This window comes from Ursus arctos, unplaced genomic scaffold, assembly GCF_023065955.2.
Source record: "Ursus arctos isolate Adak ecotype North America unplaced genomic scaffold, UrsArc2.0 scaffold_28, whole genome shotgun sequence".
Classification (NCBI taxonomy): domain Eukaryota; kingdom Metazoa; phylum Chordata; class Mammalia; order Carnivora; family Ursidae; genus Ursus; species Ursus arctos.
In genome coordinates, this window is record NW_026622963.1 from 20,162,444 (window position 1) to 20,186,261 (window position 23,818).

Genomic DNA, 23,818 nt, shown 5'->3' on the forward strand with positions numbered 1-23,818 from the left:
GGTATAGTTTAGTAATTTCTAGTTGAATTTCACTGTGGTCAGAGAATAAAATTTATATCTTAATTCTTTAAAATTTGTTGGTTTGCTTTAAGGCTCAAAATATCATCTGTCGTATTAATGTCATATACACACTTGAAAAGAATGTGTATTCTATTGCTCCAGATACTTGTTTTATTAATGTCAATTAGGTCAAGTTGGTTGATGGTATTTTTCAGGATTTCTACATACTTGCCAATATTCTATCTAGTTAGTCTATCAATTATTGACAGAGGAGTATTGTGGTCTCCAACTCTAAGAGTGGATTTATGTATTTCTCATTTCAGTTATATCAGTTGCTGCTCTATTGTTAGGCATAAACATTTAGGATTGTGATGACTTCTCTTTTTTAGTTGTAAAATGTACGTAACACAAAATTTACCATTTTAACCATGTTATGTGTATAATTTGGTGGGATTAAGTATATTCATATTGTTGTACAACCATCATTACCATCCATCTCCAGAAGTTTTTCATCTTCCCAAATTGAAACTCTTCACCCATTAAACAACTCCTTGTTCCCCCTCCCCCAGCCTCTGGCAACCACTGTTCTACTTTCTGTCGCTATGAATTTGATGACTCTAGGTACATCATATAAGTGGAACTAGACAATATTTGTTTTTTCGTGTGCCACTTAACATAATGTCCTTGAGGCTTATCCATATTATAGCACGTGTCAAACTTTTATTCCTTTGTAAGTCTGAGTAAGATACCATTATTTGTATATACCACATTTTGTTTACCCATTTATCTGTTGATAGAAATTTGGGTTGTCTCTACCTTTTGGTTATTGTGAATAATGCTGTTATGAACATGGTTGTACAAATATGTCCCTGGTAACAAGCCTTGTTCTGAAGTCTACTTTGTCTGATATTAGTATAAACACTTCCCCTTTTATTTTATTAGTGTTTGCTTGGTATATCTTTTTTCATCCTTTTACTTTTGTAACCTGCCTGTGTTTTCATATTTAAACTAATTTTTTTTTTTAGACAGTATATATTTGGTCTTGTTTTTTCCCTGTAATCTGGCAATCTCTTCTGTTTAATTGGGAGGTTTTAGACCATTTACATTTAACATCACTAGCGATATGGTTGGATTTAAATCTGCCATTGTGTTAGTTGTTTTCTATTTGTTCCATCCATTCTTTTTCCTCTTTTCCTGCTTACTTTTAGATTTGTTGGATTTTTAAAAATTATTTTCAGCCATTTTTCTTCAAAAATTTTTTCGGCTCCGTACTTTCTCCACTTCTGAGACTCTAATGATACAAATGCTAGATTTTATTTTATTGTCCCATAGGTTCCTGAGGCACTGTTCTTTATATATATATATTATATATATATATAAAAGTATATATTCTCCTTTTGAGAAAGAGAGCATGAGCAGAGGGGAAAGACAGAGGGAGAAGCAGACTCCCCACTGAGCAGGGACCCTGATGTGGGACTGGATCCCAGGATCCTGGGATTGTGACCTGAGCGAAGGAAGACACTTAACTGACTGAACCACCTAGGTGACTGGCACTGTTCTTTTTAAGAAAATTTTTAGCCTATCTTCTCAGGTTGTTCATATTGCAAATTTCTGTTGATCTGTTTTTGAGTTCACTAATTCTTTCCTCATTCATCTCCAATCTACTATTGAGCCTGTCCAGTGAGTTTTTAGTTTAAAATATTGAAGTTTTAGTTACATAGTTTCTCTTTGGTTCTTTTTTATATCTTCAGTTGATTTGCTGAGATTTTCTTTTTTTATTTGTTTTGGGAGTGTTCATAATTGAGGCATTTTTATTATTGCTGCTTTAAAATTCCTGTCAGATAATTCCAAATCTGAGTCATCTCAGTGTTGACACCTTTTGATTATCTTTTCTCACTCAAGTTGTGATTGCCTTCATTATTATATGACAAGTGATTTTTTTATTGTGTCTTAGGCATTTGGGGTATTGTGAGACCTGTTTGATCTTTTTTCTTTTCTTTTTTTTTTAAACCCTTCTGTTTAGGTGTAGTGTGCAGGCACAGTTTGGGGTGCAAGTTCAGCTTCCTGCTGGGCTTCACTGACTTCACCCTGACAGAAGTGGACCACTGATTCACATTGCCTTGTTGCAGATGGGGGTAAGCTAATCACTGGAGTCCTTGAAGAAGCGAGCTGCCATGATGTAAACATATTCGGAGGGCCACATGGCAGGGAACTGTAGGCAGCTGTAGGAGCTGAGGGTCTCAGTCCCACAACTGCAAGGAATTCTTCCGATGACCACATGAGCTTGGAAGAAGACCCTAAGTTCCAGAAAGGAACACAGCCCCAGTGACACTTGGATTGCAGCTTGGTGAGACCCTGGAGCAAAGAAGCCGACTAAACCATTCCAGACTCCTGATCCCCATGTGTTTTTCCAAGCTTCCCAGTTTCTGGTCATTAGTTATATAGCAGTAGAAAACTAATATGCACTTTCTGTTGCTCTTTTTCATTTCTAATGTTCCAGGTTTCCTTCTGTTATCATTTTCTTTCTGTCTGAAGAACTTCCTTTAGCATTTCTTTTCTTTCTTTCTTTCTTTTTTTTTTTTTTTTAGTGCAGGTCTTCTGGTGAAAACTTTTCTTTAATTTTTTTCGTATGAGGTTACATTTATTTCACCTTCATCTCTGAACGATAGTTTTGTTGAATACAGAATCCTGAGTGACAGTTTTTTCTTTCAGTGCTTGGAAGATGTTATGACACTTTCTTCTAGTCTTCATGGATTTTTTTTTTTTTTTTGAGAGAGAGAGAGATTGGTTGTATGTGCAAGGGGAGGGAGGGGCAGAGGAAGAGGGAGAGAGAGAATCTTCAGCAGACTCCACGCTCAGTGTGGAGCCAGACATGGGGCTTGATCTCATGACCCTGAGATCAAGACCTGAACCAAAACCAAGAGTCGGATGCTTAATCGACTGAGCCACCCAAGTGCCCCTGGCCTTCATGATTTCTGATGAGAAATGTGCTGTCATTTGAATATTTTATTGCTGCAGGTAATACTTTTCTTTTTCTTGCTGCTTTCAAGGTTTTTTCTTTGTCTTTAGTTTTGAGAAATTTGATTATGATATACCTAGGCATGCATTTCTTTGAGTTTATCCTATTTGGGCTTTGCTTAACTTCTTGAATCTGTAAGTTTGTCTTTTGCCAAATTTGGGAAATTTTCAGTCATTATTTAAGTATTTGTTCAGCACTGTATTCCTCTCTTACTGAGTTTCTGATGACATGAATATCAGATTTTTTTGTTATTGTCCCACATGTTTCTGAGATTCTATTCATTTTAAAAATCAGTTCTCTAACTGTTCAGATTAGATAATTTCTATTATTCTATCTTTAGGTTCATTGATTCCTTCTAATGTCATTTACATCTGCTATTCACCCCATTCAGTAAGCTTTAAATTTTTGCTTACCTTGTTTTTTGGTTCTCAATATTTTATTGGGTTCATCTTAAGTCTTCATTTTCTTTGCTTAAGGTTTTTTTTTTTTTCTTTTTTCCCCCAGAGTGCTAGTACTTGCTTTTTGGAACATTTTTGTGGTAGCTCCGTTAAAATCCTTGTCCTGTAATTATAGCATCTGTATCATCATGGTGTTCATGTCTGTTGATTGTCTTTTCCCATTCAAGCTGAGATTTTCCTGGTCTTAGTATGATGAGTCATTGTGGGTAATGAGGACATTTTGAGGTTGTTACAAGATTCTGGTTTCTATTTAAATCTTTCTCAGCAGGCAGTCAACCTGTTTAGGTTCAGAGTGCATGTTCTGGCACACTTTTGTGGGCTGTGGTTCAAATGCCAATTTAGTTTGCTGGGCTATTCTGGTGTGCTCAGCTTGTATGCTGCTCAGGCCAATCTAAAATGAGAGCAGTATTTGACATTAAGTTCTCCAATCTCTTGATGTTCTGATTCTGGTTGGTCATGCATGGACTGCTTTGGGGTCTGCTCAGGACATCACGCACAGATGTAAAGTGCCCCTGTCTCCAGTTCTTTTTTTTCTGTAACCTCCCTACCCCCTTACTCACTTTCTGATTTGGAGGGGAAGGGTGCTGCCTCCCTGTTGCTGTTTGCTTAGCACACAGGAGAATAGTTATAGTCCCTGCAACTGGTACACTAGTGGCTGGTGGAGGAGCACCACCTTTTGCTGACATTTGCTTAGTGCAGGACTGAGATAGTAGACAGAGTCCATCCATAGTCTCTGCAGCGCTAGGATTGGAGGAGGAGAGGTGTCACCTCTGCTTGATCCGAAGGGTTGGTGAGGCATCACTCTAAAGTCTGCCCCAAATCCCAGGGTGGAGGAGGTGGATCTCCTCATTAATGCAGTGAAGGCATGGTCAACAGGTCTCTGTCTGTGGTCCCCATTGCCATCCTCCCAGTGGGAGGAGGGAGGCTGCCTCTTCATTACTGTAGGGCAGGGATGGTTGACAGCCCTGACTCCAGTCCCTGACACTGAAGGTGGGGTGGGGGTAGGATAGCTTTTTGTGAGGAGTTCCATCTGGAGTAGAGTGGGTTCCATCTTGTAGTGATCCCCTTTGTCAAAGCTTTTTGCCAGAGAGAACAAGCTTTCTTTGGAGCTTCGGGGTTTTTTTGGTCTGTGTCTGTTGACATTTCTGCATTGTGGGTGTCCCTAGTGCTCAGACAAGGATGTGTAGGGGGCCAAACACACACGCGCGCGCGCGCGCGCACACACACACACACACACACACACACACACAGAACCCAAGGAAATCACTGCCTGGTTTTCCTTAAGGTCTCTGGTCAGCCCAACTTTCCATCTCCATCTCTTAGAGTTTCTGATGCCTGCTTTATATATTTTGTTCAGAGTTTTGGTTGCAAATAGTGGGAGGAATAAGGTGAAATGTGATTACTCATTTTGTCTGGAAACAGAAGCTGTGAATTTATCTTTTACTGTGATTAAAAGTAATGCTCTTCATTCCTGTGTAGGTCCAAGTTTACACCTGCCATCATACTACATGTAACAAAGAGTAAGACTCTACTTCTGATGTTGAACCATTTACAGCTTGTGAGCCCCACTCCTCCTTCTTCCCTTTTTGGCCCACATCTGGGGCAAAAGCCAATAAGAAAGCTGATAAGAAAACCTGAACACTCCTTCTGGTGGTGTCAATAGGAAGTTCAAACCACACAAACCCCAGCCCAAGTGCCCAAACCCTTTTCTTAGGCCCACCCTCAGCCACAGTACAAGCCAAAATCACTGACCCCACTTTACTCTTGCCATTTGGACTGGCTTGTGCCTGGCCTTCTCTCAGGCACTCAGGATTTCTCAGAATATCTTCTTGGTGTGTATGGTATTATCAGTCTCAATATCTCAACTATTCCTGGACTGGGAAGGGTGGGGGAGGGTTCATCCTGCCCTGTTTGGGGTGACTATCAAGCACTCCTTCTGCCTCAAGAATTTCCTTTAACAGTTCTTATGATGCAAGCCTGCTGTCAATGAATTCTCTCAGCTTTTGTTTGTTCAAAAATGTGTTTTACCTTAATTTTGAAAGATATTTGCACTGAGTATAGAATTCTGAGTTGACAGGCTTTTTTTTTTTCTTTTCCTTTCAGCACTTTTAAAGATGCCATTCCATTGTCTTTTGGTTTGCATAGTTTCTGATCAGAAGTGTTCTGGGGGCGCCTGGGTGGCACAGCAGTTAAGCGTCTGCCTTCGGCTCAGGGCGTGATCCCAGCGTTATGGGATCGAGCCCCACATCAGGCTCCTCCGCTATGAGCCTGCTTCTTCCTCTCCCACTCCCCCTGCTTGTGTTCCCTCTCTCGCTGGCTGTCTCTATTTCTGTCAAATAAATAAATAAAATCTTTAAAAAAAATTTTTTTTTAAAAAGAAGTGTTCTGTAACTCTTTCTTTGCTCTTCTGTGTGTAACTTCCCGCCTTTCTCTGGCTGCCTTCAACCTTTCATCTTCAGCTTTAAGCAGCTGGACAATGATGTGTATAGGTATGTGTGTGTGGGGGGGGGGTTGTTGATGGTGTTGGTGGGTTTTTTTCCTTTTCCTTTATCTTTCTTTTTGTTGTTTATTTTGCTTGGAGTTCTCTGAATTCTAGAATCTGTAGTTGAGTGTCTATTATTATTTTTGGAAGATTCTTGAGTATTATCTTCTAATATTTCTTCTTTTCAAATTATCTTAAAATTCTCTCTTCTCCTTCTGTGACTTTAATTACATGTGTGTTAGACCATCTGATGATGTCCTACCTACAGCTCTTGAATGCTCTGATTTGCTTTCACTACTTTTTTCTCCTTGTGTTTCAGTTCACATCATTTCTATTGACCTATCTTCAAGTTTATTGATTTTCCAAAGCTATATTCATTTTACTTATGCACTGGTTGCAATAATTCTTCATCTGTGATATCATATACTTTATTTCTAGCATTTCTATTTCACTCCTTGTTATACTTGGCATCTCTCTGGTGAAATTCCCCGTCTGTTCATGCTTGTTTCTTGCCTTTCCACTGATGCATTAACATATTACTGATAGTTATTTTTAAATCCCTAATAGTTCCAACCATCTGGGTCATCCAATCAATTGCTGTTGATTGCTTTATCTCTAGATTATGTTTTCTCTTACTTTTTTTTAAATTGTAATTTTTGATTGTCAGCCAGACATTGTGTGTAGAACAGTACAGACTGAGGTAAATTGCATTTACACCTGCAAATGAGCATGCCTCTTCTGTCTGGATTTTAGTATTCGAGGTTCAGTGCATCCAGTTAGGAGGTGAGCCAGGTTTGGGTTTTGTTGTTGCTATTGCTACCAGCAGAGCAGCTGACACTTTCAATTTCTCTAAATGTGGGGTGCTTTCACCTGTGCCAATAGTGGGGACTGGGGCACCAGATGGTTTCTCTTAGTGTTCTGATAATCCCTTCACCTTTCAGCCTTTCCTTTCATGCCTGTCCCACTGAGAGGCTCTTTCTGTACTCTTGCCTCTCCATTAGGGGTTGTGCTATGACTTGTTCATCAACACTAGGTCTCTGGTGAGAGGGGCCACTCTGTTATCCTGGTCCATCATCATTCCTGGATCGTAAACCTCAATGTGTGGTTTCCCAGCATTCCTGCCCAACCCTCCCATGGCAACTCAGCTCTGCCTTGTCTCTAAATTCTGCTTCTGGATGGGAGTTTCCTGACCCTCCCCCTCACTGGTAGCAGACCTCTGTTTGTATTGGTGTCAGATCCTGGGCCCAAAATTATTTCTTGCCTTTCCCTCCCACCATAGCAATGAGTTTTTCCCTGTGTCCTCAGGACAAGAGTTTTCCTACCTCTCTCCCAGAGGCAAATGGGGTTTGCTTCTCTTCAAAAGCAATGGATTTTTACCTGTGCCCCTCCCTCAGTGTCTCTGGCTTTTGCTTCATAGGAGGGGTGTATCTGGGGAAGGGTAGAGCCTTGTGCCTATCCTCCAATAGCAGCTTGCCTCTTCCTGCACCCCGGTCTTCCTGCACACATGCCTGTCCCTCCCCAGGCCCGTGCTCTGCTCCTAATATTTCTCTTGAGAACAAGTGAGTGCTGACTCACAGAAGTCTGGATTCCTCAGCCTTTCCAAACTTACATCCAGGCCCACACTTGGCTTTTAATGATTTGCTAAAATGTTAGCTAATGTCTTCACACCTCCTGGTGGCCATACTTCTCCTGTGCTTGGCTGAAGGGGAAACAGGTTGTGCACTGCATTTCCCCTTAGAGGACGGTCTGCTCCTTCTTTGGAATTCAGCTTATTTGGTTCCCTTGTAACCTTACATCTCTGATAGACTCAGGTAAAATTAGGTGCTCCTAATTGCAGATGATCCAGATTTTCTCATTGTTCCTTGCAGCTTTCTATATCCTATATGGAAGTGGAAATTAGATGTTTTAAATTAAAATTACCACTCATTCTAATTTGTCTACAGTCATCTATCAAGAACATTTCATGAACTTTTTTTTTCAATTATATCCTTCTATATTTATAAAATGGCTTTAAAAGAGTTTCCCAGCCATATTTAAAAGGTAAAAGCTGTGAATGACCTGCTTTTATTCTTATTTTGTAACCAAGGTCATTAATGAATATCACAGTTAAACTTTTTCCCTTTGAAAAAATTTGAGTCAACCACAAAATCAATGGGTGAATTTTTTTCTTTTTCCTTTGGAAGTTCTTGAATTGTCTTCTTTTAAATTTACATAAGCTCTCCAATTAGGACAGTATCTCCTGCGGCTTTTAAGAGACCTTACAACCTAGTTTACTTTTCTTTTCTGTTAGGTTTGTTTGCCTGAGTGGTTAGTTCTGGAGTGTGCACATAATGACAGACATTTTTGTGATTATTTAATGTTCGAATTTCCATGGCTGTGTAACAATTACTCAGAGCTTAGAGGTATAAAACAATCACTTACTTTCACAGATACTGTGGATCAGAGATTTGAACACAGCACAGCAGAATGATGTGTTCTGTCCCATGATCACTGAGGACTGCAGCTGGGAGACTCCAAGAGTGGGGCTGGAATCATCTTATGGCTCATTCTTTGCATGCCTGGTGCTTCTCCTCTGTGTGGACCCCTCCATGTGGTATCTGCATGGGTCTGGTTGGGCAGCCTTACAGCATGGTGGTTGGCTACACAGAAGTTGGGTTGCCTCTTCTAGCCCAGCTCCAGAAGTCATTGCAACTTTACTTCTACCCCAATCTATCCATTAAACAGTTACAAAGGCCCATTCAAGCTCAAGGGGAATGGACATAAACTCCATCTCCTATTGAGGGAGTACATAGACTCAGGAAAAGCATAGGAAACTAGGAATATTGTAGTAGACATTTTTAGAAAATACAATCTATTGCAATTAATTTCCAAAGTCTTTCATGAGATGGAATAAAAGAGGGAAGAGGGGGTGGAAAAGAAGAGGAGAGGGAATTGGCTATCATCTCCCTTGGAGCCTCTTCAGAATACCTCAGAACTTCTGAGTTCCTGTTTCTTTATGGCTGGGATAGAATGATTAGTTGCCAGCTGTTCTTTTGTTTGCAACATTGACAAGTGTCCCTGCTAGCAGAGTTCCTACTTTGTGTTTTTAAGGATTTGTCAGCCTTTTGTCCAAGATTTTAGGGTCATGCCAACTAGCTTTTCTCATCCAAGGCATTCCATCTCCTGGACCAACCCCACATGGACTAGCTGGGGGAGATCAGAAAAGCCTGGGGTGTGTGTGCCAGGCATGAGTCTGAATTCATTGCTGAAATTTTTCCTTTCTCACCTGGGATCTGGGAAATCTTCTAGGTAGACAGTTCCAGAATGTGAATGGAGTTTAGGGGTCTCCTCATGTCAAGTAAAGAATGTAAGCCATCGGATATTCAGGATTTTTTTTTCTTCTGTTTTCAGATGCCAGTCAAAATAGAAATCCCGTCTATGTCAAAAGTTACCCAGGGTGGCCACTGCGACTTCAAATTGTTCTTGGAAAATAATGGCATTCGCATAACTAAGACTTGTAGTGTGGAAATATGGAATAAACGGGTATGTGGCCTGGTTGGGGCACAGACTCAGACTGAGATGATCCCTCAAGCATTGTGGTGGTTGGTAGAATGATGAGTATGCAGTCTCATGTCTCCAGAACCTGGCCCAGAGCCAGCTGTCCTCAACTGTGGAGCCAAGGACCCTCCTGTGCTCTGTGTGCTTGTCCACAGCTTGAGTGTTGTTCATCTGTAAGAAGACATCTCTAGAGTGACGGCAGACATAGCCCTTGCAGCTGGCTGGAGGAGGGACTTCTTCAAGCCACATCTGCCCTCTCCTTGTAGACAACCCCTTACAGACGAACAACACTCAATTCACTGAAGGGCTTAGCGAAATATTTGGAGCTCAGACTGACACTCACCTTGCTGTCGCAGGCAGACTGTGGCCTCAGACAAAAGGTGACTCCAGGGGTCTCAGATGTGCATGCAGTCACCACATCAAGGGCCTGGTCTGCAGGATGGAGGGTCTCGGCTGAGTCATGCTGGGCCCTCCACCTGTTGCAGCCCACTAACCTAAGACCACCAGGGTCACATCAATGGCCAAGCAAGGTAAGCTTATTTAGCCGGCTGCAGCAAGGGAGAAACTTCACTCCCGATGCGTCTCAGCCTCCGTGGCTCTGACTTTACCGGGTTGCTGTAATTTTCCACACGCTGCACAGAATTTCCGGTTGTGCGCACACTCCATTGCTGCACAGTGGGACAAGTCAGCCTTCGCTTCCTTGGGCTCTCGCGGCGTCAGCCCTGCTGCTCCCTCGGAGGTGTGGCACAACCCTCTTCTGAGGGGCCCGTTGCAGCCACACCACCTCTCTCCTTTGTTCCCCAGCCCTCACTGCAGTGCTGCACGGGGTGGCCGGTGATATCACGACTACCTGAGCCTGGAGCCGGGGGTGGTATCCGCATTTGCTCTTTATCCTCTTGCCACCTTCCAGCTCCCTGTGTTAGCCTCCTTTTGATTGATACACCACGTGCAGTTTCTGGATGTTTTGTTTTTTGGGCTGAACCCTGACAAGCACAACTCCTTAAGCTGGAGCCTGGGTCCCTTCTGCCTGCTCTTTTTCTCGTCTTTCTTCTGGCTGGGACGGGGATGCGATGACCTTCGTGACGCAGCCGCTCACCGAGGAAGGCAGAGCAGAAAGACGGGAAATCCCAGAGGACACAGCCGAGCCTCCACCCCACCTCTGCCTTCATTTCCACGAGGAAGACACAGAATTCTCTCGTCTATACCACAGTCCGGTCCTAGCAGCCAAGTGCTGTTCTTAAGTGACCCGCCCTGATACAGCGTCTAATGGAACAGGAACAGCTGAGGTTTGGGCTACATAAGGAAGGAAATTGCTCGAAGAAGTAAATAATTCGGCTAATTTTTTATGTAATAATCATTAAAACATTTTGAAAGTAGATGATGAAACCAGAGATTTAAAAACCTTTGCTGGTCTGTGACACTCGGGAGGGAGGCAGGCAAGGGCCAGTGGGCCAGCCATCCCTGCACCCCTCTCTCTCCTGAACCAGAGTACAAGTGAGGTGGCAGAAATGGTCAGGCAGTTGGGCTTGATGAGGAGGCAGGCAGGAAAGTTGTGGAAAGCTCGGGCTGCAGGGCTCTCGAATACCTCAGTGTGATCCTTGACCGCTCAAGGCCTGTTTCTTCATCTGTAAAATGGGGGTATTATTGGTTGCTACCTCACTGATGTGGACACCAGATGAGACAATCTATATAAAACAGCATAATGCATGATTGCTACATTTGGTATTTATAAACCACACTAATTTACAGACCAAAAAATTGCAAACTCCCGTTTACTGTTACTGTTATTTACTGTTATCAGTCGCAGTGACTTGTGACTGTTCTCACAGTGTGCAGTGCCTTCTCAGATGACAGTCACCGTGAGCCAGGGTGTAGCCCCCAGCTTTGTAGCTCCTGGCCCTCAGTTTACTCAAGGCCCTGAGGGGGGCCCTTGGGGGCTGGAGGACTGACTCAGCCAGTCAACTTGGGGAGACTTGCAGCAGCGAACAACACAGCTGCTGGTGTTTCCACAAAGAATGGCCCACCCGCCGCAGGCATCCCTTCCAGGGCATGTGGCAGAGAGTCCAAGCTCAGGGTGACAAGTGGTTGCCACCTCAAATCCTCCATGGAACATGGTGGGGTAAAAGCCAACCAGTAACAACAACAAGGCCGGCTGGTCTCGAACGCTGGGGTGTGTAAACTGACAAAGCTTGAGGATGGGCCCCAAGTGCAGACCTGCAGCTGGCCAGGCTGCGCGGGGCTCTCACTCCCAATCCCCGAGATGGGTGCGAGTGCCTGCCTTCCTGCACCCCAGCTCCAGCCTCTCTGCCCCCTCGGCAAAGTCTGGACAGATGACAATGCAATCCATTAAGTGTCAGCTCAGCCCAAGCATTTCAATCGATTATGATGATGTTAACCTCGGCCATTTTGCTGTAATTGATCCCTATGGGCCTTTGTCAATTGCTTCAGCCACACTGTAGATGTGAGGCCAAAAGATGCGATGACCTGGAGCCCTCTCCTCTGGGGCCCGATGGTAACCCTTACTGCGGAAGCCGTCCTGATCACAGCCTGCAGAATGACCCATCTTCCACAGGAGGCCCCGGGTTACCCGAGGAAGATTAAATTGTGGTCGGAATACTCCGGTTAAGGATAACAATGTTTCTGATAAAATGCTAATTTGTAAGTTTGAGTGATTACAGGGGTAACCCAAGTTATCTCGAAAAATTAGATTTCGTTGTTTCCTGCCAGGGCTGAATTAATGAGATGTCACCGCTGTGCACTCACTCTTTTATCAAGATCTCCTTTATGATGTATAATCCAAGGTTGACGGACCTACAGCGCCCAGAGCCATTCATCCTACAATTAACACATTTGTCTGTGTTTCTACAAATCATGCATCTTCTGGTACAGGATTAGGGGCCCTCGCGCCATCCTGTGTCATCAGCAAATACACACACACACACACACACACACATCACGCCTCACTGGTGTTGTGAGTTAGATTTTATTTCACTCATCTAGTAGCAACTGACCAGGTACACGTGTGCACATGTGTTTGCTTTCCAAGCCCCCGCCGCTGTTTGGACAATGACAATGGCACGCGTTTATAAAGCAGTGGGGAGTATATAAAGGGCAGGGAACATGAAGGGACGTGGCCGGTGCCCATGGAGGATGGGAGACCAGATTCCTGGTGGGAATGAGAGGCTACTGCTCCTCCCTGAGTAACTGGACAATGACTTTGAGTTGTAGCTCCTGTGTCCCACGTGGGATGTTCGATCCAGGACTCCGATACAACCGGGGGCACCCGGCCGGGCTGCTTGCAGCACGTTCAAATGCTAAATGATGATGTTTGGCACGCACATCTGTTGAACATCTGGCTTCCCGATGCAATGCCTGCCTCGTGCTGCCTGCTTTGAAGTTGAACATAATCATGGTGAACAAGCCAAAGTGGGTGAGAAAAGGGCACATCTGGTGACTTGTCTGTTCTGTATAGATTAATTTGCGTAATGATTGATCTCTAGCAATAATGCTGATTTTGTCCCCGAGTCCCCTTTACGAGTCTCTGTCCGGTGGTCCTAGGGGAGATCTGAAACTGTAAGAAGTGAAGTTACTTGCTCTGTGAGGGCAGAGTCCCCGAGTCCTCACCGTGTGCCCTCCTGCCTCTGTGGGTGGCACTGTCAAGTCCTCTCCACGTCAAGGGGGGTGGTTACCCACCAGGGGACTCCTCTGCCCCTGCCCTCCGCCCTCCACCCATTCAGCTCTGCGGGGGCCAGCACGTGGCCCGACCCCTCTTCCATGTTCTTGCCCCTGAAGGCAATGACTGCGCCCCTTCCCAAGCCCCCGGGTGTCATGTCCACTGCCTTCACTGTGTTGCCCCGTGGCCTGTCTGCCTGGTGGCCTCCTCAGGACTGCTCTGTTAGCCAGAGCTCTGCCTCACAGGTGGTGTCAGGGACCGGATGGCTGATGGATTCTACTGACATTACGTGGGCCCTGGGAGGGTCTGAGCTAGGTGGGGGGAAGCCAGACTCAGGGCTTGGGGAAGGCTGAGTTACCCCAGGCTGGGTCTTGGGACGCTGGGTGGATAGGGTAGGTTTTCAGGAAGTCGGAACCTTAGGAGGACCCGGGAACAGGAAATACCACGTTCAGGGTGTGACAGAGGGCACAGGTCTGCTGTGACAGCTCTAACCAAAGACCAGATAGCTCCTTCCCTTCCCAGACTCTGGTGAGATGGTGCTTCGGGTCTTATATGACCGGGGTCCACACCATGGTCATTGGGTACAGTTAAGCTCTCTCAGGAAGTGGTCGTGATACTGGGGGGACCAAGGCCAGGCTGAGAGTTGTAAGCCCAGGTGAGCCACGGCCCGAGGGCCCGAAGGACCCAGGGGCCACAGGGCTGCCTATCACTTCCTATGTGTCCCTCCCTCGACATCAACCACAACCACCACCGCCCCATCGTGACCACCCTGGACTCGCCTTCTCCCCGAGGGGTCTCTTACACTCGCGGGTCACCCTTCAGCCTAAAACTCCTCCTGGCTCTCAAGAGAAAGTTCGGACTTCCCGATGGGGCCAGCATGCTCTGCTCCCAGTCCCTGCCGCCCTCTCCGGAGTCTCCGCGGCCCTCATGCTCTTACCTCTGCCTGGGCCCCGCTCCCTGGTCAGCTCCGCTTTAAATGCAAGTGGTCCCGCCTGGGGCCTCTGAGCGCCCAGATGTGCCCACCCCCCAGGACCTTCCTCCACGAGATTTTGTGTTACTGCTGTGGTGGCCCGAGAACTGCTGTCCCGCCCTGCCTGTGTGCCCACACGGGCAGGGACCACCTCGGCCCGGTTCTGTGGCTGATTCCCAGTGGCTGCCACCACGCCCTGCTCACGTCGGTGCTCAGTTGCTGTTCGATGGCTGCGGAAGCCCCAGGGAGGACACTCCCAGCTGACCGTGGCCCTTCTCCAGCTCTCCCCGTGGTGGACACAGAATGAGCGTGCACCACATGACCACAGCAGCGTCACCTGCCTTCTAGGGTGGACGACACCCTAGCCGTGGTCATGGTCAAGATGGTCTGGGTGCACCTCAGAGCAGGGAGAAGGGTGGAACTGAGGAAAGGGCAGAAAGGATGGCTCTGGAACCCCGCAGCATTTCCCAAGCCTGGGGGCCCGGTGTCCCGCTACAGAACCTCGGGCTGACTTTCTGGGGAGCTCCATTCAGCCTGCGGCCGTCCCAGGACCGTGGGATCGGAGAGGACCTTTCCACCCCCAGGTCTGCCTGCCTGGACTGTGTCCTGGCCCACGCGTGGGATCTCGCACACCCAGGTCTCTGCTGGGGATAGGAACCGGCTCTGCAGAAGAACATCCCTTGGTGGATTTTCTCGACCTTTCCTCACCTGAGCCAGGTAGGGCGGGCCCAGCACGGTGCTGCGTTAGGCTTTGTTGATTCACTGCCATGCTGTTGCCACAGTCAAGTGAAAACCTCCCGAGGGGGCCCCATGTTGTCTGATTTTCTGAGACTCCACGTGTCAGAAGCAGCTGTGAGTCCTGAGAGTTGAAAATTCCCTCCCAGAGGAATGGGGGTTGTTGAAGAAGCAGGTCCCCGCGCATGCCTGGGACCTCAGGGAGACCAGGGTCTCTTTCATCAGGGGAGAGTTGGCTCTTGGCCAATTCCAAGCACCCCCGGTCTTCTCTCCTCCTCTGAGCCCCACCCCGCACCGAGCACACACACCTGTCACTGCACCTGCCTCTGGCTCTCCAAGGCATCAACTTGACATTACGTTATGTCTGCTGGTTGGTGGCTCAAGCAGTTGGTTCCAAACACTAATGCTGATCTTGTGGCCAGGCGCAACTCTCCCCACCCCCAGGACCTTAGCCTAATGGAAGAAGGCCGAGAATTCCAGGTGTACTCATTACTACCTGGGGATATTGGGCAAAGGGATGCTCTTCTGCGGGCCCGGTGTCCTCCTCTCTGAAACGGACCTTGGGGCTGAGAAATAAGCCCCAGGCTGTCATGCGCTCACATTATGAATGCTCTTTGCCAGGCTGCAGGACAAGATGGAGCTTGGCACCATGGAGGGCAGACAGGCAGTGAGGACGGAGGCTATTGGCGAAAGGACCTGGCTCCAGCTATGTGGGGTGGGGACGGTGGGGACAGGGAGGGCAGATCTCAGGTGGACCCTGTCCCTACTCGCCTGCTTTGGTCTCTGTGCCTCTTAGGCCCCATGATTGCTTTGGACCCTGTGGGGCCAGATCCTTCATCATGGCTCCCTGGGCCAACGGGGTGTTCACACTGCCCTGTGACCCATCACCGTGCTCTCCACCCTCCAGCTTGTGCCCCTGGGGACATCTGGGTGTAAGCCCAGGCACCAGCCCAGCCAGGGTTTCAAGGGGCCTCACCTGCACCTCTTCCCTGCAGGGCCTCTGCCTCCCAGGGTCCGGGCTCCCCCAGGAGGCACGGAGCCGCCCTCGCCTGCCAGCTGGTCCTTGCCCCACACTTAACCTCCCAATCACAGCCTACAACGTGCAGGAGCAGTTCGGCCAGGGGCACGGTGGCCTCTGCACCCAGAAACCAAAGCTCCCCAGGACTGCCTTCACCTTGGCCTCCAAAGGCACGCGTGGTGCCCCTGAGCCTGAGGCTCGTGTTTTGTTCAGCTGGCCAGGTATTTTACCCAAATTTGAATTTGTTGCCCACATTTAAATACTGGGAGATTTAAGATAAAACCTAGATTTTCAGCACTGCCTCTGTCACTCCACTATCCCTTACCCCCCATCCCTGCACCTCTCAGCCTTACGTGATTCAGTTTTGTGTCCATCCCCCCACATCCCTACATCCCTAATCCCTGGGTCCCCACTGGTTACATTCCTGCACATGCTTTCCTCAACATGGCTTCCCTCCTCCTTCCATCTCTTAAACCTGCATCCTGTATCCCTTCGCCCCGCATCTCTGCACCCCTATATTCTGCCCCCCAGCATGGTTCATGCTGTCAGTCCTCATCCTGGCTTCCCCCATGATGCCCACCATCCGTCAATCCCCTCCCTCCTGCATCCTTTTATTCCTGCACCTCCTACCCCTGAGTCCCTTCCTGGATCCCTCCATTCCTGCACCCCTCCTTCTCCCACCCCTACCTTCCCCCTCTTCCTCCTCCTCCTCTTCCTCTGTGGGCTTCTCCTCCTCCTCCACTCATCAGCCTGTTCTCAGCTCCTCAGCGAAGGACGCAGGCGTTGGTGTCCACACTGGCAGATGCTCGACGCCATCTCTTTCTTTCCCCATGGGCTTTTAGGGGGTCTTTGGGGACCCCTTTCCTCATCCGATGGCACACATAACCTCCTGCTGGTGTCCCCACCCCTGCAGGTCGTTTCTTGAGCAAAGTCTGGTCAAGATGGCCCGAACTCAGACATGTTCCGCATTGTCTGCTTTGTCCTGCTAGGGTGGCTGAGCAGGTTGTCCGCACTGTAGCCCCTCTGCCAGCTTCCCCCTGCAGAAGGACCAAGGTGAAGTCCATGTGCCCCGATTCCGGGTCCCCTCTGTGAGCTTCCCGAGTCCCTCTCTATGCTCTGCTCCCTGCCCTGGGTGCCAGGAGCCTCGGAGCCTCTACTGTGGGCTCAAGTTGGGCCAAGAATGTCAACCCCCACCTCCACTCCCCACAGTGGGAGCAGCTCCTGCCAAACTGTCCCCAAGGCTCTCTCACTGGACACCCTCCTTCCTCAGCCTCCCTGATCAAACAGCCTTCTGGAAGGGCTCACAGTGGTTTGGGGACCTCTTGGCAGGTCAGGAAAGGGTAGCCCCCTCCAGGGTCTGACACTCACGGGCCACCTGCTGAGGTGTACCGTCCGGCATCCTTAGGATGTGGGGCTCTCAGCTCTTCTCGCTTTCAGTGTGGTGGCCTCCACGGGGACTGCATCATGCGCAGCTAGACGGACCATAAGCTCTTTCCTGAGTCTCTTTCTGAAACGGGGTGGGTCTCAGAGACCAGGCAGTAGCACTTGCCCAGTGCACTCTGTGTTTTCACGGCTGGGTCGGTCTCCAGTGCACTGTTCCCGCTTTCCTGACGCAGCCCCCAGGCCCTGACGGAATGTGCTTTTGTCACAACTCACCGGGATGAGGATCCCGTGTCTCAGCCTTAGTGCACAGGTGTGAAGAGACCTGTAGAAGACGGTCCTGGGGGTGCGTCCCTATATTACTTACACCCCCAAGTTACCTGCTGTCCACATCCACGTCACTGGGCTGGGCTGGTGAGTTGGTGACCCTTGGTGACCCCATTCTCCTGCCCTCTGCCCCCCTCCCGGGGCTCCAGTGGAGTTTAATGAAACAGAGTGACGGTCACTAATTTGGCCTTAATCAGGTTGGACCAGGCCCATCAGAGGAGTCGGAAGAAGCCTATCAGGGAGAAATGCAAAGGATGGTAAAGGATAATGCAGTCGCCCGGGGCCAACCTGGCTGAGTCCAAGTCACAGACGGAGTCCCGCTCCCAGGAAGGGGGTGGGGGGAGGGCTAATTAGCCTATGGAGCTGCCTCCAGGAGCCCTGCTTCTGCTCTGCCTGCTCTCGCAACTCTGTCTGTGCGGGAATGGCCTCAGACTCCCAATTCTAAATAATTTCGGAGAGCGTGAAAGGGAAATCAGTGCCCTGGAACTTCCGAGGGAAACCCTGCCCCTGGGGGCTGGAGCCCGATAGGTGGCTCCCCTGAGATGGAGCACGCAGGGCCGAGCGTGTGGGGACCAGGGCACCGGTTGCTGGGAGCAGAGCATTTCTGGGGACATCTACATCTTCCACTAATCTTGGGGGCCTTCCTGTATGTATTCCTGGGCATCCTCTGGCATTCCCACAGTGCCCAGGAGGAGTCTCCCCCCTGCCCCCTGCCTGCCTCCCCCTGACTCCTGTGCCCTGCAGGACTGTGTCTCCCTGAGCACGGCCGTGGCACCTGCGGCCCAGGGGATGCATGGTGGTGCAGACGGCTGCCTGTCACTCACGGGCTCTGCCGGGTGGATCCCCAGCTGTATTGCTCACGCTCACATCTCTCCTCTCGTGAATCTCCGGGGCAAAAGCCCTTTTGGTTTTCCTCCCCTAGGGACCTGGCTGTCGGTATAGATCTGTCTGGCCAACCCTGATCTCTGTCCCAGCAGATGCCTCAGTCTTTGTGCAAATAGGCAGAGACCCATCAGCACATATGGCACCTTCACGGGAATTAGGAACAGGTGTCTCTCCTGGGTAGGCGAAGCTGCCAAAGGTGCCCCTTCTGTCAGGCAGGGCAGAGCTCCAGGGCCGGGCATCTGTACCTTGGTCCCCTTCACCAGGAGTCCTGGTGTCTGATGGCCGCGAGCAGGCACGTCTGCTCCTCAGCTGGGATGTGCTGAGAGAGGGCCCAGGCTGCATAGGCCCCTCTGGCTGACGTTTCCAGCTCTTTTGCACATGAGGTGAGGAGGGAGTGGGGCTTGCATCTCTGTAAAGCTGGATCCCTGCTCCAGACCCACTTGGGGGGTTTCAGGGTGTTTTAGCTGCTGAGGAAGGCTGGAAAGAGCAGGAACTGCTGGAATGATGTACACGTCAGGGACACCCCCAGGGAGGCCCCGCCAGGCCTGGGGAATGCGCTGGAAGTGAGAGGGCAACCCCAGTGGGCAGGAGCAGCCACCCCTCTGTACCAGGGGGCACCCACAGTCCGATGGGTGCACAACCCTGGAAGAGGGAACGGGGACCCGTGCTGAGGCCTCGGTGCTTCTGCCAGCAGCCGTTCGACTGGCAGCCCCCAGCCCAGCTTTGGAAATGGGGGCCGGGATTGGGGAGTGCAGCATGGTCACCCGCGTCAGCAGCTGGTTAGCTGAAGCTCATCGAACATCAACCACTTTATAGTCACGGGTGCTGAGCAAGCTGCCCGAAGCCACGGTAAGGGAGCAGTGAGGAGGGGGACCCATGGGGTGTGAGAGCTGAGTGCCACTATAATTGGAGAGGGTGTGGGGGTCCTTCCAGGACACTGGTGCTAATTCTGGAAAGCGAAGGATCCGAGGAATTGCTGGGAGAGATGACTGAGAAAACCCGGTGATGGATGGCCGTGGGGTGAGAGAGGCCGTGGTCAGCTTCTGGCCGGCAGCGAAGGGATGGTGGTGTGAGGCTGGGTAGGTCCAAGGCAGGTGTAAATGGTGGCTGGGTCTCTGGGTCTGGAGACCGGGAGCAGTCAGGCTGGACATACAAGCCAAGGGTCCTTAGTGTCTCATGGTGACCGAAGCCACAGGGGTAGCCGGCATGGTGTCTATATATGTATTGGTGTATATGTGTGTGTGTGTGTGTGTGTGTGTGTGTGTGTGTGTGTGTGTGTGTATTGGTGTATATACTTATTTGTAATTCCATTCTCTCTCTCTTTCTGTCTGTCTGCCTTTCTCCAGAATAATCGTCAAATCAATTAAACTGGATCCTTCTTTCATTGACCTCTCAGTAGTGAGCCCAGGGACAACAGCAAGTGGATGCCAGGCTGCTAGACACACCTGGAGCTCTGTGACTTAGTGGCGTTCTGTATGCAAAGGGAGCCTCGGGTCCAGTAGGCAGAGGGAGGGCTGCAGACCAGCCTTGGAAGTGGATCACGCAGCCTGGGCCCTTCCTGCCCATCAGTTGGTGGCTTTCTTGGACTAGGTCAGACTTTATTTTTTTTTATTTTTTATTTTTTTAAAGATTTTATTTATTTATTTGACAGAGATAGAGACAGCCAGTGAGAGAGGGAACACAAGCAGGGGGAGTGGGAGAGGAAGAAGCAGGCTCATAGTGGAGGAGCCTGATGTGGGGCTCGATCCCACAACGCGGGGATCACGCCCTGAGCCGAAGGCAGACGCTTAACCGCTGTGCCACCCAGGCGCCCCGGACTAGGTCAGACTTTAGAAGCTGTTTCAGGGAAGAAAGTGTGACCTGAAGGAAGGTCTTTAGTTGAGGCACGGAAGGTGAGGGAGCAGGAGGGGCAGGTGGCCAGAGACGAGCAAATAAGAGAGGGGGATGGGGAGGGCCTGCTGGGGGTGGCTAAGGGGGGTGTAGGAGCCAACAGGTCAAAGAAAAGAGACTTTCCCAGGAGAGCCCTTCGGGGACTCATTTTGAGTTGCCGGAGAAATATGTCTCTGAGAATGCAACGTGGAGCTTTGCCAAGGCACCGCGGCTAGACCTGGGTGCTGGCCCTGAGTGGGAAGCCAAGCGTGCAGATGGGAAGGACAGGGAGGGAAGGACCGCGGCTGCTGGCTGGTTGCCCTACAAGCAGGACCCAGGACCCAGGGCTGGGGATCTTTCTGGGTCCGCCCTGTGGCCCTTGAGGTACCTGGCATGACCTCAACACAGGTGTGTCCTGGAATTACTGTTTAGGATTTCCATTTCATCCCTTAGCTGCAGGGGATGTTGGTCCTCTGTGGTATTCCTCACGCTGACCCCCTCCCCAGATTGTCCCCCACTCTGGCAAAATGCTCCAGAGCAGAGGGGAGCTTTGTTTCCTTACTGCATGCGCTCCAGGCAGCTGGTCCAGACCTTGACCTCCGTCCCAGCCCAGCCCAGCCCGTCCCTTGGTGGAGAGCTCTCGGGGCTCCCTGTCAAGCCCCCCATTGCCCCAGAAGACAGCCGGGGAGAGGGTTTTATTTCTGAGGAGGGTCTGTCTCCCCCAGGTTTTGTTACAGAGACTTTGGTCCCTGGGAAAGTGGAAAAGGAAGATCATATGTCTTGCCTGTGTTTTGTTTTCTCTGGATGAAGGCTGAGCTATCTGACAGTGGGTCCTGTGACTGGGGCCCTCGGCCAGTTCCCAGGGATAAAGTTTCCCAGCAGGAGCACACCACCTGTGGATGCTGCTGCAGCTCCCGGAAACTGGGGGGGGGGGTCCACATATTGTCCTGCTATCAAGGTGGACCTGATGCGACGCGTTCCCGGAGCCAGAAGAAAGCTCAGGCCCGCCCTCGCTGAGGTGTGCATCGGGCCTGGCAGTGTGGGCAGTTGGCCTGAGTCCTGTGAGCAGCCAGTGGTGAAATCAGAACCGGGCTCCTGGCTCCTGGACCCACATGCCCAACATCAATGACTGAGTATAAAGTAGGGGCAGCCATGATGATGACAACTCTGAGATTCATGGAGAATGGTGGGTCTGACTACACTGGAAGGGGTAGGGCTGCAGCCTTCAGTTCAGGGCATGGGATGAAGAGCAGTCTTGGTGAGGAGTGCAGTCAAGGTCAGGAGCTCAGTCAAGGTCAGGAGCGCAGTGAAGGTCAGGAGCTCGGTCAAGTTCAGGAACTCAGTCAAGGTCAGGAGCGCAGTCAAGGTCAGGAGCGCAGTCAAGGTCAGGAGCATCAGGGAGGCAAGTGAGTGAGACCTGCAGCAGAGAAACTCCTGCCTGCACCTCCTCTGGCACGGAGCCCACTGCTGGAAGCCAGGCCCAGGACCCACCTTGATCCTTACAAGGGCCAGGGGATCCACGCCCAGCCCCGGCACCCCTGGCCTGTTTCTGGGACCCTTCATTCTCTGTGCTGGAGCTGGCATGTACCCCTCAATGAGAGCCAACTATGGAATGTGCTGGAAATCTATGAGCCACTCATGAAAGACGGATGTTGATAACAATGAATTGTGTGAACTTATGATGAAATATGTTACATTAAAACAAAAAAAAAATCACTTCCTAATTATCTTACTAACTCATTTAATTTTAACTAATTATTTTATTGACATCTACACAGCGGACACACTATACAATGGAGGCTACTGGCTGTCTCTTCCCAGCGGCACATGATGTCATGTTGGCAGCTTGAAATTGACCGTGGTGGGAATATTTACAGAGTGGAAACTGGAGAACACTACGAATCAGGGCTTGGATCTGCAGCAGTCGGGGTCCAGTTAGGACACAGAATCCCACAGTAGGTTAAACAGAGGTGATGTAGTATACAATTCTTGACTAAACAAAAGAGTAACTGTAAGTTATAAGGGAATTCTGTGTGGCGCCCTAGGGCTGAGGAAGCTGTTCAAGTTGGTTGGGATTCTGGCCTTGTTGGAGGTGTGGATCCGCCAGAGAGATCAGAAAGATTCCCCAGCTGAGCCAGGCTGGAGCTGGTCTGGAGTTGCTGGGCACACAGCTGACCCCCTCCGGGGTGTAAGCGGGTTGCAGGTGGTCAGCAAAGGATGGCGAGTGTGTGCGGTGGGAATCTGAGAGCCCACTGTGTCTCAGGGGTGGAGTGGGATGGTGAAGGTGCAGAGGGAGCTGTCTCTCTGGGTGCGCCCCCCTCCCCTCCCATTCCTGTCCCCTCCCCCCTTAGGCAGGCTCTTGGTGGGGGTGGGGCTGGTTTCTGTGCTGAGAGAGCTGTAGACCGTCATCACAAGAAAGGTCGCAGAGGGATGGCATTCTGGGCCTGTTGCTCTGAGACTCCACCAGATGTCCTCATGCCCACACGGGACCCTCCTTCCAGCCACCTTGGAAACAGCTGGAAGGCTCTTTCTCTTGCAGTGGACCTCCAGAACCCTCTACCAAGAAAGGGTAACTCTGTGCTCACTTTAAAGAAGACATACTTAACGGGCTTCTTTCTTTGTCATAAAGCCTTTATTAAATGGTGCATTCAGAGCTGACACACATTGATAACTAGGAGTTTCCCCTGAATGCTGTAAAAGTCACCACCAACTTCGTGGCTTAAAGCAATGCACGTTTATTCTCTTACAGTTTTGGAGATCAGAGGTCAGAAGAAATCAGTTTCAGCAGGAACAAATCAAAACGTCGGCAGGGCCACCCTCTCTCTGGAGGCTCTAGGAGAGAATCCATTTCCCTGCCTCTTCCGGCTTCTAGAAACTGGCTCTCCTTGGTTCATGGCGCCTTCCTCCACCTTCAAAGCCAGCAGCGTAACGTTTTCCAGTCTTCCTCCGCTCTGTCTTCACATTGCTTTGTATTCTTGTCTAAATGTCCCTCTGCACCCCTCTTACGAGGACACAATCCAGGATAATGTCCTCATCTCAAGATCCATAACTTAATCACACCTGCAAAGTCCTTTTTGCTGTGTAAGGTGACATTCACAGGTTTCATGGATCAGAGCCTGGATATCTTAAGGGGCCATCACTTAGCCTCCCACACTGACACGCCAATATATTGTGAAAAAGCGCAAAAAAATAAGGAAATGTTCTTCCAGGATTTGACAACTATTATTTGATTCAGCAAAGAAGTTACTCATGACATTAGTGCATAAGCGAAACTCTGGCATTTTTCTTCGTTGTCTCATTTTCGTGTTACTCCTTAACCTAAATGACAATAGTAACCGGCTGTCATGTTGGGGGCACACTTAGTCATCAGACGCGGCCATAAGTTGGCTACCCAGACAAGAGTTTGGGAGAACGCGACAGAGAGATTCTATGAAAATCAGCAGACTATCTGGAATTCATGATGGA

At 49.5% G+C, this 23,818-nt stretch overlaps 1 long non-coding RNA gene across 1 annotated transcript; it reads left to right on the forward strand.

Annotated features, from left to right (window-relative positions):
* The first annotated feature begins 2,023 nt into the window (after positions 1 to 2,023).
* LOC130541962 (uncharacterized) lies at positions 2,024 to 10,882 on the forward strand. The gene is made up of 2 exons (XR_008956119.1): positions 2,024 to 2,135; positions 9,350 to 10,882. It is a non-coding gene; the product is annotated as an uncharacterized LOC130541962 (long non-coding RNA).
* Positions 10,883 to 23,818: the final 12,936 nt, after the last annotated feature.